Genomic DNA, 16217 nt, shown 5'->3' with positions numbered 1-16217 from the left:
GAGTTGGACAATGACTAGGGAGGATAGAAGGAGAATTAATGCCTTTGAGCTGTGGTGCTGGAGAAGAGTATTGAGAGTACTATGGACTGCTAGAAAAACAAACAGGATCATCCTGGAAAGGGTTAAACCGGGTGGCTCCTTGGAGGCAAGGATTCTGGGGCTTCGTCTGACATACTTTGGACATGTTGTAAGGAGAGACAGGTCTTTGGAAAGGGACAGATTCTCCCTGAGTTTATAAAAATCAGTATCCTACTTGGCTCACGTGTAAATTTAAAGAAAAAAGGATACCATTTCAAATCCCTAATACTAATGAACACTTGTGGGATTTTTCAGTCTCTTCTCCTAATTATGCTGCTTATTTTTGCAATGCTACTGAAAAGGATCGGTTTAACAGATACAAACCTGATGTGGGAAGTAAAATCACTAAGTTCTTTTCAGCAAGCTACGTTGAACCCGTATAGATTCTTAAGACGGAATTCAACTATTCTTATCTCCACCATGATCTTTTTCGCCTAGTAGCAGCCACAGATATAGTTCTATTAAAAAGACCAAAAAATCAGACATCTGAACCTGTGGCTGTTACCGCTTGCGTAGGCTATCCTTATAGTCTATTACTTAGTCATAAAAATAATGCATATATAGAAAAAATCTCTGATACTTCTTTCCATGTTTCGTGTGTCTCTTGTATTTTATCAAATTGTATAAATAATGCTATGTCAAAAAATTATACTATTATGCTTTTGATAAAACGTCCACCATATGTGTTGCTACCCGTAAATTTGCAAAATATAACATGGTATGATGATGTTGGTTTACAGACAGTCAAGTGTTTAAATGAATTATTGAGACCTAAGCGATTTGTTGCTGCATTAATACTTGGTATAACTGCTCTTATTGCTTTTGTTACTTCTTTTGCTGTTTCCACAGCTGGAGGGACAGCGCAGGAGAGGAAGGCCCTCTATGAGGTAGATTGATTCAGTGACTGGGATAATTGGGATGGGTGTGTCAGAGACAGTGTGATTGGCACAGGACAGAGCAGAGTTTAGGGTTGTTGTACACAGGGTCGCTATGAGTCACAGTGACTCACGACACATAACAACAACAAGTTTGATTGTGTTTACAGGGCTTTTTTCGTTTTCTGTGTGGTGTGTTTTCTTTCTGCCTACTATAACTTACAGGCGTGGTAGGTTTTATCTTAGGCAAACAGTGGCTAATACAAGAGCTAGACTTGGAGGGAAACTCCCTTTCTTTCCACACCATTGAGTCATCATGATTTCTTTTCCAGAACCTGTGATTCAGGTGACTGACTGCAGCCAGGATGGCCAGTTCCTCAGACAGGAAGTGTGCTGGTTGGATTTCCTCTACTACTCACTCAAGGCTGGAATTACACGGGCCTGGACAGCTGGCATGGTGTTGTCCTCTCCCATCTTCCCACGTCATGACACCGCCCGGCTTCTATGACCTGGGAATGCCCTCTGCTTGCCTCCATCTCCTCCTCTTTTGCTGCCAGCACGGCTGCAGTCCTTCCTCTTGGCCATTGTCTTATGTGGTCATTTTTGAGACCGGCTCTTACCTACCATGGGAAAATGTGGGCATCGTCTCCGGGTGTTAATGTTCTGTGGGCAGATAATAATAATTAACATGTGTTGAATGCATATTAGGAGACAGTGACGAGAGGTTTATGGAGACACCCTCATGATTCTCTTGAAAACTCTTCCATATGGGTTCAACAGCTCCACTTTACAAATGAGGAAATGGAATTAGAGATCAGTTAAATACATGTGGCTTTCATAGTTCCACTTTACAAATGAGGAAACGGAGGTTAAATACATTTTTCATCCACATAGACAGTAAATAGCAGTACCATGAAGTTGGAAGGAGCATTATCTCCTCTTGTAGGTCTTTTTGTTTGTTTGTTTGTTTTGTTTTTTTTAATATTACTTTCTGATAGCTATGGAATCAGATCTGACTGGCACAGGAGGAGATTGCCCCTCCTCCAGAGTTTCGACTATAATTTTTTACTCCTAGTGAAATGCTGATAAATTACATATGGAAAACAGCTAGAAACATGGAAAGGGGGCCTGATAGTGCAGCCTGCATCTGCTAACCAAGAAATCGAGGGTTATGTCTAACTAGATCATATCAGGTAAGGTGGATTCTAAATCTGACAATTTTGATCTTAAAAAGGACTGATTCGACAGTGACACAGGAAAATGACCAATGATATCTGACTCAAAGTCAGTCCTGACTCACTAACCCTACATCAGGTTTCTGAGGCTGCAAATTGTAAAAAGGAACTCTAGTAGCTAAGTGGTAAGGAGCTGCACTGCCAACTCAAATGGACAAGGTTCGAATCCACCAGCTTATTCTACAGGAGAAAGATGGGTAAATTCCTCCTGTGCAGTTTACAGCCTCTAGAAGACCACTGGAGGCTCTGATTCAATGCTCTATAACAACAACAAAGTCCTGTAACAGGAGGAGACTAAGAGCAGCTGGTGGGTTTAGCCAAAGAATCTTGGCCTTTGGGTTTGTTGTTGTTGTTATGTGCTGTCGAGTCGCTTGTGACTCATAGCGACCCTGTGTACAACAGCCCTAAACTCCGCTCTGTCCTGTGCCAATCGCACTGTCTCTGACACTCCCATCCCAATTACCCCAGTCACTGAATCAATCCACCTCATAGAGGGCCTTCCTCTCCTGCGCTGTCCCTCCACCCTCCCAAGCATGATGTCCCTCTCTAAGGACCGGTCTCTCCTCACAACATGTCCAAAGTGCGGGTTAACAGTGCAAAATGCTACAGACAACATCATGGCAGCTCTTTTGCTACCTGACAAAGAAGTTAGTTTACAAACTCAGGAATTCCAAGTATTCCAGAGGCTGAAATAAGGAGGCCTGGTGGTGCACTGGCTAGATTTTTAGCTACTAACCCACATGTCAGCTCTTCAAATCGACCATGGCTCTGTGAGGGAAAAGAACTATAAGCAGCCCAGAATAAGAGGCACACTGCAAAGAGGACTGGGAGGAAGTGGGAGGCATAATTGTGCAAAAAATGAGTGAATATTAAAAAATAGTGAACTGGGGAAGGGGGGGAACAGGGAAAAATTACAATTAAAATAAAAAATCTATAAAAATAAAGGGACATCATTCTTGGAAAGACAGAAGGTCAGTGAAGAAGTGGAAGACCCCCAATGAGATGGATTGACTGGGTGACTTCAGCAAATGGTTCTAGTGTGTCAGAGATGACGAGGATGGCACAGGATAGGACAGGGTCCAGGTTAGCTGTTCACAGGGTTGCTATGAGTCGTACTCAACTTGACGGCATCTAACAACAACAACAATCTATGAAGGAATTAGCAATATGAAGATCATTCCACCATGCAACAAACTGACAGATAAGTGTTGTACCTCTAATAACATATCAGGCAGACGAATATCACGCCTGGATGAGAAATTATCATTCAACTGAATCCAGCTGAAGCCTGTAGTTACATGCCAGGATGAGGCCTCAGGTAGGGTTGAGGGGTTCTTGCTAAATCTCAAGCTGGCACCGCAGGGTAATATCTCCAAGTCACAGTGATATCTCAGCTGGATCTTGAAGCTAATACTCCACACATGCTGCTCTAAAATAAGAGGCCCAGCAAGCAAGGGACATTGTTTTCGAAAAGGTTCTACCATAGGAAACCCTGTAAGACAGTTCTATTTTGTCAAAACGTAGTCATGAGTTGGAATCAACACCACAGCACAAAACCATAACAACAGAGGCTAAAATAAGGAGCTCTGGTGAAGCAATATTTAAAAGCTTGACTGCCAACTGAAAAGTCAGAGCTTCACATCCACCCAGCAGCTCCATAAAAGAAAACCCTGTCACTCTATTTGGGAAAATATTCCAAAAAATGAAATAATTATCGATTCATGGAGACTCCACTGGGTTTCAGAGGCTGTAAATCCTAACATGAGGAGACTGACTGCCTCCTCTTTCTTTTGCAGAGTGGCTGGCAGGTTTGAACTGCTGACCTTTCAGTTTGCAGCCCAACACTTAATCAGGACTATAACACCAGGACTACTTCCCTAAAAGATTATATCCTTGCTAACTCTTTGAGGCAAAAAGACTGATCTGTTATAGTAGAACGAGGTAACTGAGACATCCAAGCACTATGCCTGACATGAGAACAGGAATGCAATTGTTGTTGTTTTGTTATTTGGTGCAATTGAGTATAATTCATAGTGCTCCTATGAACCACCAATCTGATCACTGTCCTATCTCATGTCATCCTCACAATCTCTGACACACTCAAGTTCATTGCCTCAGGCACCATGTCAACCCACCTAGTTGAGGGTCTGTGAAAGGAACAGATGGAACATGTAGGTGACTGAGTCTGACTTCTACCAACTTCATAAAGGAGAACTTTTCCCATTCGTGAGGCATTCCATATTTTTACTCAGTGACTTGAGTAATGGGTGTCAGTGTGTCAGAGACAATAAGATTGGCACAGGATAAAGCAGGGTTTAGGGTGTTGTACATAGGGTTGCTATGAGTTGCAGGCTACTTGATGGCACATAACAACAAATAACAATGTCCATAGCACTATACAAATAGCTACATAGTCAGACATGTCACTCTACATGTTCCTTCACTCATTTTTAAAAATTATTGCATCCTATGTTCATTTCAAGATTCACTGAGTTTACTCACAGTTGTGAGGTTTATTAGAGAAATAGGTTAGAGAGTGGAAGAGGCAAAGAAGGTCAAAATGCAAGTCCAGATTTTGTTCAGTAGTCCCATGCCAGATTAACAAGGTACAATTTCTCAATTAGTAAAAGTACAGGTTCATTTCAATAGCACAAATACAAAAAGCCTCTGGTTACCTCAACCATTCAGCAAACTTTATCTCAGAGCAGTTACAAGTCAGTTTTTTGTTCAATTATATAGTAAGTAAAACATTTAACTGTAGCTTTTATCTCTTGAGTTCCTCTGGTGACACCTAATCAGTTTCTTTATAACAGTGCTCAAATCTCTTCATAATCTCTCCACCAATGTCACCACCTCTCACAGTGTAGAAAGTACTCTCTTATATTGATCCCATAACTGTTAATTTTTTGCAAGATAATATGTCCACAGTTAAGGTAGCTGGAGACCATGCCCCTAAAAAGGATTAACATAATGGCTATAAAAGTAAAATGTAAAGGTTTCTGACCTCAAAGCTTTTTTCTCTTTTACCATCCCTCTACTTTCCCAAGCATGGGAAACCTCTTCTAACACATTGCTCAAAGTATGTGAGACAAAGCTTCATCATCTTTGCCTCCAAGGAGCACTCTGGCTGCACTTTCTCTAAGAGATATGTTTGTTCATTTGGCAGCCCATGAGATCTTCAGCATTCTTCTCCAACACCACAGCTCAAAAATATCAACTCCTCTTCTGTCATGATTCACTTGACAATATAACAAAGTGATTGAAAAGACCATGGCCTGAATAAGGCATACCTTAGTTCTCATGCTGACATTATTATTCCTAGGAACAGGAATGTTGTTGTTGTTCTTATGTGCCATCAAGTCACTTGCAACTCATAGCGACCCTATGTACAACAGCCCTAAACCCTGCTCTATCCTGTGCCAATTGCACTGCCTCTGACACACCCATCCCGATTACCCCAGTCACTGAATCAGTTCACCTCATAGAGGGTCTTCCCCTCTTGTGCCATCCCTCCACCCTCCCAAGCACGATGTCCTTCTCCAAGGATCTGTCCCTCCTTACAACATGTCCAAAATATGTCAGACAAAGCCCCAGAATCCTTGCCTCCAAGAAGCAGCCTGGTTTAACCCTCTTGAGGATGAATCTGTTTGTTTTCTTGGCAGTCCATGGTACATTCAATACTCTTCTCCAGCACCACAGCTGAAAGGCATTAATTCTCCTTCTATCTTCCTAGTCATTGCCCAACTCTCTGATGCATAACAAGTGATTGCAAAGACCTGTAATAGACACACCTTAGTCTCCAGAGTGACACCATTGCTCTTCAGTACTTTGGAGAGGCCCCTAACAGCAGACTTTCCCATCATAGTACATCTTTTAATTTCCTGGCTACTGGTGCCAAGAGTGTTGACCGTAGAGCTAAGCAAACTGAAGTTGTTATCAATCTCAATCTCTTCACCATCCATCCTGATGCTGCCAATTTGGTCTAGTGGTGAGAACCTTTGTCTTTTTGACATTAAGCCTCAATCCATATTGGAGTCTACAGTTCTTGACCCTCTGCAGCAAGCGTTTCAGGTCCTTCTCAGTTTCATCAAGCAGGGTTTTGTCATCTGCATAACGCAGATTGTTGATAGATCTTCCACCAATCCTGACACCACACTTCTCCTCACAGAGCCCAGCCTCTCAGATAATCTGTTCTGAATACAGGTGGAAAAGGTAAGGAGACAAGACATATCCCTGGTGTACGCCCTTCCCAATTTTGAGCCATGCAGTGTTTCCTTGCTCTGTTCTGATGCCTGCCTCTTGGTCCAAGTATAGGTTTTGCATTAACACAATCAAGTGTTCTGGATGTGAAATTAAATGTGTGGCTAACTGCTTTCTTTGCTATGAGAACAGAAGAAATAGATGGTGCCTAGCTACCATTACCGAACATCTTGATCAAAGATTCTAGAGAAGAAACTTGATCAAAATGACAAAGACTTTAAAATTCTCATGTATTTCATACTTCCTGGAGTCCCAGAGGCTGGATAAAGCTCTGAAGTTATTGACCTAAAATAATTTTAAGCTTTCATTAAAGACTATCTCTGAAGTCTTCTTAAAACCAAACACTAGTTTAGATCCTCCCTATAATTTGTAGTCTTTGAAATCCAACGGAGGGTCACAAGGACCAGATCCTCATCCACTGCATGTGCAGTATCAAATAGCAATTCCCCTGGAAACTCCTTCAAGTGTGTTTGCTTTACTTGAATGAGTTTTACTTCAGTGTTTTAGATAACTAAAGTTTCTGGGCTGCAAATTAATTGAGAGAAAGAGGTAAGACTGCAAGAAAGACATGGAAAGATCCAGGTGCCAACGAATAAAAGGGAACTGAATTTTGCTATAGTAAATTGGAAGTAGACTTTTAAGTCTTGATATTTGAACATCAGTACTCAAAAGAAAAAAAAAAAGAAACATGTAGATGTCTGAAATGGACATCTGTACATAAACCAAGGCCCACAAAGGTCTCCATCCTTTGAATGGAGAGTGAGAAAGCCGGCCGATGTGTCTTGGGAGAAGACAAAGAAACAGATCTCCGCTCAGAACTCTGGATTAATTTTTCATTCTTATGCAAACTGAACCCCAAAATCTGCAGGTTCTCAATAGTAATTTATACTACTCGATCCTGGACTAATCAAGAATGCAAGAGAAGGACCATTACAAATAGCACGTAAATAAGCCACAGGATGTTCCCACAGCAAAAACAAAGTTTGATGAATTATTTAACATATGTTGTTGTTGGTTGCCTTTGAGTTGAGCATGACTCAGAGTGATCCTATGAACAGAAGGCTTGAAGCCCCTACCACCATTGATATTTATCAAAGTTCATAGAGTTTCCAGAGGCATGTTATTCAGGAAGTGGATGCCACTCCTGCTTCCAAACATGTGAGAGGAAAGAACTTGTCATGACTGAGTCGGCAGATATTTTAAATGAGAGTATTAACACCATCAAAAACTTGAGAAAATAAAATAAGTGAAACAGGCATTTTGAAAATAAGTGAACATAGAAGAGAAAGTAAAGAAATGACAAATTACAATGAAAGAAGAGCAAGTAGATTTGCAAGCAAATGAGACAAAACATCTAAAATAGAAAAATATGGTCACTGTGCAAAAGTAACTTGCCCAAGGTCACTCACCTAGAAAGTGACACATTTCAACTTCAAACTCTGCTTTCTCCGCCCAGAGTCTCCTATTTAAATCACACTGTCTGGAGATCACATCAGCCACTGAACAAAATCAAAGCTAAGGCACACCATAGGAAAGCACACTCCTAACTTGGTAAAATCTCCTAAGGCAGTTACTGAAAATCACACATGGAAGTTTAAGAAAAAAAAACACAAACTCTGGCTCTGTGATAAAAAAATTAGCAAATAACAACAAAAATGTTTTTCAATTGATTTGATCAATAGAAAGATTTTTCTAAATCATAAACAGACTCAGCCATGAGGATAGTAATAAATGACACAAGTCACCTGTCTTTCCTTAGTTGTCTCCTCCTTGTTCTGTAAGGTTATTCAGTTGAGCAGATTAGGAATCGAGTGAGATTACAGTGTGGAGTTCATGAGAGCTAGAGGTTACTTACTGTTTAAAAAATTCAGTCTGCTCTAGTTAGCTCTCATTTTATCTTCCCTAATTATTCTCTAAATTATAAAAATAAATATACAATTTATAAATGATGGTCCCAACTCAAATAATGATTGTTACTATTTTTGTGTTGGAACCAATTCATAGCTGACCCTCTGGCAGGTTTTCAGAGGCAGTTAATCTCACAGGAGGAGATTGCCTATCCTTCTCCCATCAAGTGATAGGTGGATTTGAACCATGTGCCTCCAGGACTGCAGGGCAGCTTCTTGCCACTAGGCCACCAGAACTTCCTCAAATGACAGAAACAAAAATTATTTCCTAAGACTTAGAGAACTCACTCACTGCAAGTCTGTAAATGACACAGGAACCCTGATTACAACCAGAGAGACGCAGCCTTTGGGTTATTAATACAACCCCCTACAGACCATCAAAGTTCTCTTTCTAGAGAACTGACAGTAACTAAATCAAGGAAGTATTGGGATTCTGGACCTTGTGCAGGACATGAATGTAGCTCTTACATCAAAATGTGTTATAAGTTTGCTATCTTGGATATTTAACAAATGCATTGCTATTCCCAAGTAATACCGTCTCCAGTAGACCTATAAAGATTATTGTCAATGTCAGATTCATTATTATGATTTTTCTTTTTTTAGAGAGTAGCTCTATTTCTCCTTTCTAGTATCTGTGCAGTTAAAAACCTAATACTATTTTTGGTTGTTTTACCACCCTATTCAGGATTGCTAGGATTAGAATGAATAATGTAAGTGAGGCAAAAGTTACATGAACCATCATAGCCAGGAAGCAGATAATGACATACGTAGAACTAGAGCTTGGGTGTATAAGTGATGTCGGAAGCAGTGGATACTTTGGGCAAATGAATGATGTCAGAGAACAGGGATCTGAATGAGAACCACCCACTAAACTTTGTACTCTTCATTGCATCATCTCATTGGTCCAGATTCCAGTCCCAAAGCCTGCCCAGACGAGGAAGCCATAAATATGACCTCACCTCACTGGCACTCTGTCTCCTCCATATTTCTTTTTCAAGAAGGAAGGTCCATCCCTTTGGGACATAATTTTCTAATAAATCTATCTACAGTTTTTTGTTGGGTTTTTTTTTTTTTTTTTTAGTCTTCACTTCTGTCTCATCTTTCTTGTCAGCCTTGTACTCTAACAAAAAGCTTAGACTTACACTTTAATGCTCGGTACACTAAAGTCTGCTCTCCCGAGAAACCCTGAAGCTGTACACTGTTGTACCATGGTAGTTGGGCACTATACTGTGCCCTAGTCTCTTCCTCCTGGAACAATTCCTTTGCCTAGGGCACAGATTGACCACACGGTGGTAATGTGTCTCATGCAAGTCATATTGGGCATAATTTCAAAACATTAGAGGATTTACATAAGAATAAAATATGAGCATTAGTGATTGGTGCCAGGTGGTAACCAGACCAAATGGATATGATAAATGCCCCTTTCTCATTCTTAATTATAGTGTAGATTGTATATTTGGTCTTTCAAGCATGCTAGAACCTTAAAGGTGTTTATTAAAATGGAATCATACTGTAGACTGGGGCTTCCTGGCACTCTCACCTGCCAGTACTTTGCCCAAGATGAACAGATAGTCCCAGACCACTAGCTGCATCTCTCTTCTCCATTTCCAATCTGAAGGAGATAAGAAGGTGTTAATTTGCCTGGGGGTGGGGCCGGGGTTGTGTCCCTACAATACCATCCCTGTCTCATTTGGGTAATCCATCCCCCTGTCCCCATATCAGAATTGTGTGAGATGAAGAAATTAGCCAGGGAGGGGGTGAGGTACTCCCAGCTCATTCAGGATCAGATTGAGGTAAAAGTCACTTCCCAAATATCATATATAGCACTCTGGGTAGAGCAAAGGGTGGCTGCTGCAACGGGCTCGAGTGTGTCAGAAATGGTGACGATGGCACAGGATGGGACAGGCTGGGACAGGCTTCAGAGGTATTGTGCGTAGGGTTCGCTGGATCATACTCCACTTGCTGGCACCTAATAACCATAAAGAACAACAGCAACACCAGAATTAAAGTGCTCAACTGCTAACAGAAGAAGTCTGCTTAAGTGCCATTGAGTCGTAGATGACTCATAGTGATCCTATGAACAAAAGACCTGAATACTTGTATAACTTACATAGTTTCTCCAAGTTTATAGGGTTTCCGGAGGCAAGATATTTTGGATATTGCAGGATGCCAATCCTGAAAGTTTGGAAGCGCTTCTGACTTTGCGCTTTGGAAAACCCTATGAGCCAGGTACCTGTTTTATAGAGACAAAAATGACAAAAAAGTAATGAGTTTATCTGAATAGAAGAAAGATATTTTTCTTCAAAGAATTTACTAATTTAACTGAGAGAAAACTATACAAAATAGGAAAATATATAAAAGTAGGGAAGGTGATTAGTATTAAGAGAATTCAGAGACACTGAAAATTTATTCCTATGTTTCCATTTGCAATTTTCCAGTTAACACCCTAAAACAACCAAAGAAAATAAGAAGCACAAGGGCTTCATAAAACAAGGTTGGGTTTACATGCTCTTTATATAACGAAGAACTGGTCTTGAGTTATCTGCTTTGAGTATTGGCACAGTAGTTAATTTTCATTTTTTCTGGTAATCATGATCTAGATAATGTAAAAGCAGTGACTAAAATGACCGTCACTGCTTACTCCAGGACGTCTGTCCTTAGTGCTCAACTGATTCTTCAGATAAGTAACGCTGGACAAGTGTTTCCAGGCAGTCTCAGCCTCTCAACAAGAGAAGCACATTAATCATCCTTTCAGGTTATAGCCACCTTCTAGTTCAGTGACCAGTTGCAATTAATTCTACTTTGTGACCTGGTGTGAAAATAAACAAACGCAGGACAAAGTGCAGCACTAGGTCTGCCCACAGGCATTCGTGGAATGCTAGCTAGTGTCTTGAAGGGGGTCAAGGAAGTGAGAGACTTATTTTCTTCCCAAATAATCTCAGGCTGACTTTGTTGTCAGGTGCTGTCAATATGTAGACCTCTTTAAATTTGATAACTTTGACACAAAAAACTCCAACCCTCAAAACTAGAAACTTTACAAAATAAACTACTAACATTCCTTATACTTTTGTTACTTGTATGTTGTTGTTATGTATCATAGAGTCAGAATCGACTCTCTGGTGGGTTTTCAGAGGCATGGGAGGAAACTGCCCATCTTTCTTATAAGGAGCAGCTGGTGGATTTGAACCACGTGCCCTGGAATTGCAATGCAGCTTTTTGCCACTAGACCACCAAAGCTCCACCTCAACAACTACTTGGAGAGAAAAGCAAATCAATACATATTCTTTCTTTGCACAAATAAATCAAACATTATTAAGTATTCCAGACTATGAAATCTTTATATATTATTTTCATAAGTATGCTACATCAATAATGTTTTACCTATTATTGACTTCAACTTCTCTTTCTTCTATCCAATGTATTTAATGTAAAGTCTTCATCTTGGTGCCTGTTGACATGAAGGTTTGGTGACTAGTGTAAACCCTCATCAGCCTACTCTGGAGATTCAAAAGCAGCCTTCGTCTTGGCTAGATTCCTTTCTTGCTCTATAAACTGCTATAGGAAGGAAATACTCTACCCACACCAGAAACAGCCCTCACCTGTGTATTTATCCCTAGACCAGGAGGCCTGGAGGTCTAGGAATTCTGGGCCCAAAATATCACTCACTCTGGTAAGTGAGGCCAGTGCTCCACAGCCTTGCCAACCGCACAAGCCATTTGAATCTCCTGCCCTCCCAGATGTTGTGGGATTGGTTGAAGCGTTATGGGTACTTGGACAAGATTCATTTGACTTGTCCCCCGGGGTTCCATGGAACTGGGTAATACATTCTGCCATGTGGCTTAATTTAGGGCTTGCACCACGGGACCCAGGCACTCTAGAGCCACAGCCCCTCCTTCCACAGGACCAACCGATGCTCAGGCAGGACTCAACCCTGTGTCTGACGTGGGTGTTGCACGCCTCTGACCAACAGGAACGTACTGGCTGATGAATGAGTTTATTCAAGACTAGATGTCGTCAAGAGGTAAGGGCAGAGGAACTCATGGTTGAGTATCCTCTAATTCTGTAGTCCTCATAAGCTTTTACCTGAGATGTTTTATAAATAGAAAAGAATGTTTACTAGAGTTACAAAATAAGATGTTTACTGCTTCTTAGCTTATTTTCTGACCCTTTCTGCTTAAAAGACCACTTCCATAACATAAAGGCAGCATCAGTGGGAGAATCAAGATTTTGCAAGTACATATAAATACACATTTAAAGGCAGACTGCCTTGAATACTTTTTAAATTTTAGTTTAGGCAGCTTCTGCCTTGCTCAGCTTAACCCTTACATTTGGATGTGAAATGACTACAAAGCACTTCACAACTTTCAGGAGGGGCGTGAATTGCTCCACTACAAATGTTCAGTTTCAACGGTTAATTTTCCAATTCCTGGGATTGTTGTCATTGTTGTTAAGAGCCGTCAAGTTGTGTACAATTCAAAGTGACCCTAAGAACAACAGATGTGAACCTTGTCCAGTATCATCTCAAACACACTTGAGGCCATTGCTGCAGTCACTGTATTAGTCCAACTTGCTGAAGGTCTTCCTTTCCCTCACTGACCCTCCACTTTTGTAAGCATGATGTCCCTTTTCAAGGAGCAGCCTCCTCCACATGTAAAGTATGTAAGAGTAACTTCGCCTCTTTGCCTCCAAGAAGACTCTGGTTGCACCTTCTCCAAGACATATCTCTTTTTTCTTTTGGCAGTCCAGGGGATATTCGGTACTCTTCTCCAACACCACAACTCAAAGTAATCAAGTCTTCAGTCATACTTCTTTTTTTTTTTAATTTTTTTTTTATTGGGAAAAACATATTGGGGGTACAAGGAGGTGAGGGTTGGGGGCAGAAGGGTGAGGACGGTCCAGGATGCAGTTGCAGAGCTGCACAGTTTGGTCGGTGGGGGGAGCAGGTGAAGGAAATTATGAGGGTCCAGTGGGGACCAGATGCTACAGAGGAATGACAAGTATTTTCCAATAGTAATTAAACCAACTGTCTTATTGATTTGGGAATTGGATGCCGACTCTCTGGCTTCTTCATGCTGAACAGGGGCGTAGATATAAAGGGGGGAACCTGAGGGCCGCGACGGTTCGCCCCGAGCCGGGGGCCAAGTGCAGCCCACCCCGGGCAGAAGGCCACGATGGCTCGCCCCGGGCAGGGGGCCGAGGGCAGCCCACCCCCTGGGCAGAGGGCCGCGACGGCTCGCCCTGGGCAGGGGGCCGAGGGCAGCCCGCCCTGGGCAGAGGGCCGCGATGGCTGAAGTAGTCTTTTTTTAAAAAAAGAAGAAGAAAAAGTGTGTGTGTGTGTGTGTGTGTGTGTGTACCATCAAATTGGATCTGACTGGTACAGGAGACTGCCCCTCCTTCTCCAGCAGAGCATGAAGTAGAGTCTGGGTTCCCCCCGCCCCCAGGTGCCTGTCGGGGCCTGGGTTTCAGCTGTGCACACCACAGCAGTGGGCAACGAGCTTAAAGCCCCTGATGGCTCTGGGCGCTGACTCTCACCAGTGGCTATGGATGAAGTCACAGGCGATTTTCAGCCAGTGCCTGCAGTCATACTTCTTTATCTATTGTCCAGCTCTCAGATACACAGCAGATGGTTGGAAAGATGGCGGCTTGATTCTGCCACACCTGAGTCTTTAAAGTGGCACCATTGCTCTTCCCGACTTTGGAGATGTTCTTGACTGCAGGCATCCCCAATATTATGTCTTTTGATCTCCTGACTGCTAGTACCAAGGGTATTGATTATGGATGCAAGTAAAATGGAACCATTGACAATTTAAGTATCTTCTCTATCATGTTAACCTATGACTTCTTGACCATAGCTTATGACTTTATAATAAAGATATGATCAAAAGTAACATTTTTATAATATTGAATGAAGGTGAATGAGGAAAAAATTTCACTTGTGGAGATGCATGAAACCTACATTGTGTACACAAGAATTTTTTTAAACTTAATATGATCATTTCTGCTTGTTATGTGTGTGCATATTATGCCTATGTGCAAGTGATTTGTGAAAAAATAAAACCTTTTTTTTTCTTCCTTAAATTTCAGTGGAAGAAGGCTGTCAGAGGAGATTTTACATTCTCATTTTCTTACTGTCATACACATTTATTAACGTGAACTTGAAGAAAACCCCTATTCTGTTGAAGATCTTTCGTGTAGACTCATAGAGGGGAAGGCTAGAAGAATAATTTCATTCAGTGTCTTTATTTCTTGATGAAAAAACGGAACTAAAGGAAGAGGCTAAGTTTATTTCACTTTTCTTTGCTCGATTTGGGGGATAAACCTAATAATTGTATCTTAGGTGACAACTCACAAGCTTTAATGAAGATGCCATTACTCCTCACAGTTTCAACAAATAGAATGTAGAATTGCATTTATGGACAATCGATGTGCACATTCTCTGACACTATGGTTTTAATGTAGATATTGCTGAGACTAGGAGACTATGGCCGTCCTCCTTACTATAGAGGTGAGTGTCCCCACTTGTCAGCCAGGAGACCAGGATTCGATTCCCCAGTGAGGAGGTGCGCTTACTTAGGGATCTCTGGTGGCCTAGTGGTAAGAAGCTGCACACAATCACAAAGGGATCTGGTTTGGATCCATGAGAGAAAGATGAGCAATCTCCTGCCCTGTAATTAGCACCCAATAAACCCTCAAAACCAGTAATTCACTCCACCAGGTGTTCAGTTGTATCTAAGAAGTTTGCCCTACTGGCATAATTTTTGGCACATCTGTGCATCAACTTTGTCATTTGGGGCTGCTGTAAAGTCAGTTCCAAATTATAGCAACTCTATGTGCAAAGGACAAAATGCTGCTGGGAACATGCCATCCTATCATCATTGCTCTATTTAGGACCATTATTGCAGCCACGAGGTCACTCCATCCCTTGTTAAGAATCTTTCTCCTCCTCCTCCTTCCTCTTCCTCACTGAATTCAGCCTAGTGAATAATGTTATATGACCTTTGTGGTCAAACCCTCCATTTTGTGGTACATTTTAAATCCTGGCCTCTGTGCCGGGGGTTATCGGTTCCATTTCTACTGAGTTGTCTGTTGGATTAATGAGGCAGGATTAGAATGTGATGGATCTGAGTTCCCACCTCACTAAAGGGTATAAGCCAAATCCCTACCCTTGCTTTAATTTAGAGGGAGCGCTTGCAATCTAGTGTCAAGAAGCTGTGCTGCAATCCCAAAGGCATGAGGTTCGAATCTACAAGCTGTTCCTCAGGAGGAGGATGCTCAATCTCCTCCCGAGAGATTAACTGCCTCTGAAAACCCACTGGACGGTCAGTTCTTATGGGTTGGTTCCAGCTCTGTGATGTACAACAACAGATAATGGCTTAGTGGTAAGGAACTGTGCTGTTGATACAATGATACAAAAGCAGGTGAGGTTCGAATCCACCAGATGTTTTCTGCAGGAGAAAGATGAGCAATCTCCTCCCAGGTGATACACTGCCTCTGAAACCTGTTGGAGGGTTAGGTATGGGTTGGTTCCAACTCAACAGGTACACAACAACAACAGTTCCCTTTGGGGGGGTTGTTTTGTAGCAAAGGCAAGCAGTGACGAGGTCTCCTCTGTTTTGCTCTGGACTCTGCATCTGGCTCTGTTTCAGCTGCCTCAGGTCCTGTGACCACGAGGGTCTATAGTGCTCTATACTGAAGCTTGATCCACAGATTTGGGCTTTCCCAGCCTCCACACCTGTGTGCACCATTTCTCTGATGGTTTGTGAGTTCTGCAAGACATTACAGAACCCAAAGACATGAGAGTACTGAAAGGAGAAGGAGGAATAGTCAATGTCACAGATAACGGAGTGGTACAGCAGTGTGGC

General features: G+C 41.8%; 1 pseudogene; it reads right to left on the bottom strand.

The window, feature by feature from the left end:
• Window positions 1-12189, bottom strand: part of LOC102843161 — a 62391-nt pseudogene extending 50202 nt beyond the window's left edge.
• Window positions 12190-16217: the final 4028 nt, after the last annotated feature.

The sequence above is a fragment of the Elephantulus edwardii genome, unplaced genomic scaffold (assembly GCF_000299155.1).
Source record: "Elephantulus edwardii isolate Elephantulus edwardi_28Jun2011 unplaced genomic scaffold, EleEdw1.0 scaffold00001, whole genome shotgun sequence".
In the NCBI taxonomy this organism is placed as follows: domain Eukaryota; kingdom Metazoa; phylum Chordata; class Mammalia; order Macroscelidea; family Macroscelididae; genus Elephantulus; species Elephantulus edwardii.
Note: the sequence above shows the minus strand (reverse complement) of the source record. Positions and strands in the feature narration are given on the sequence as shown.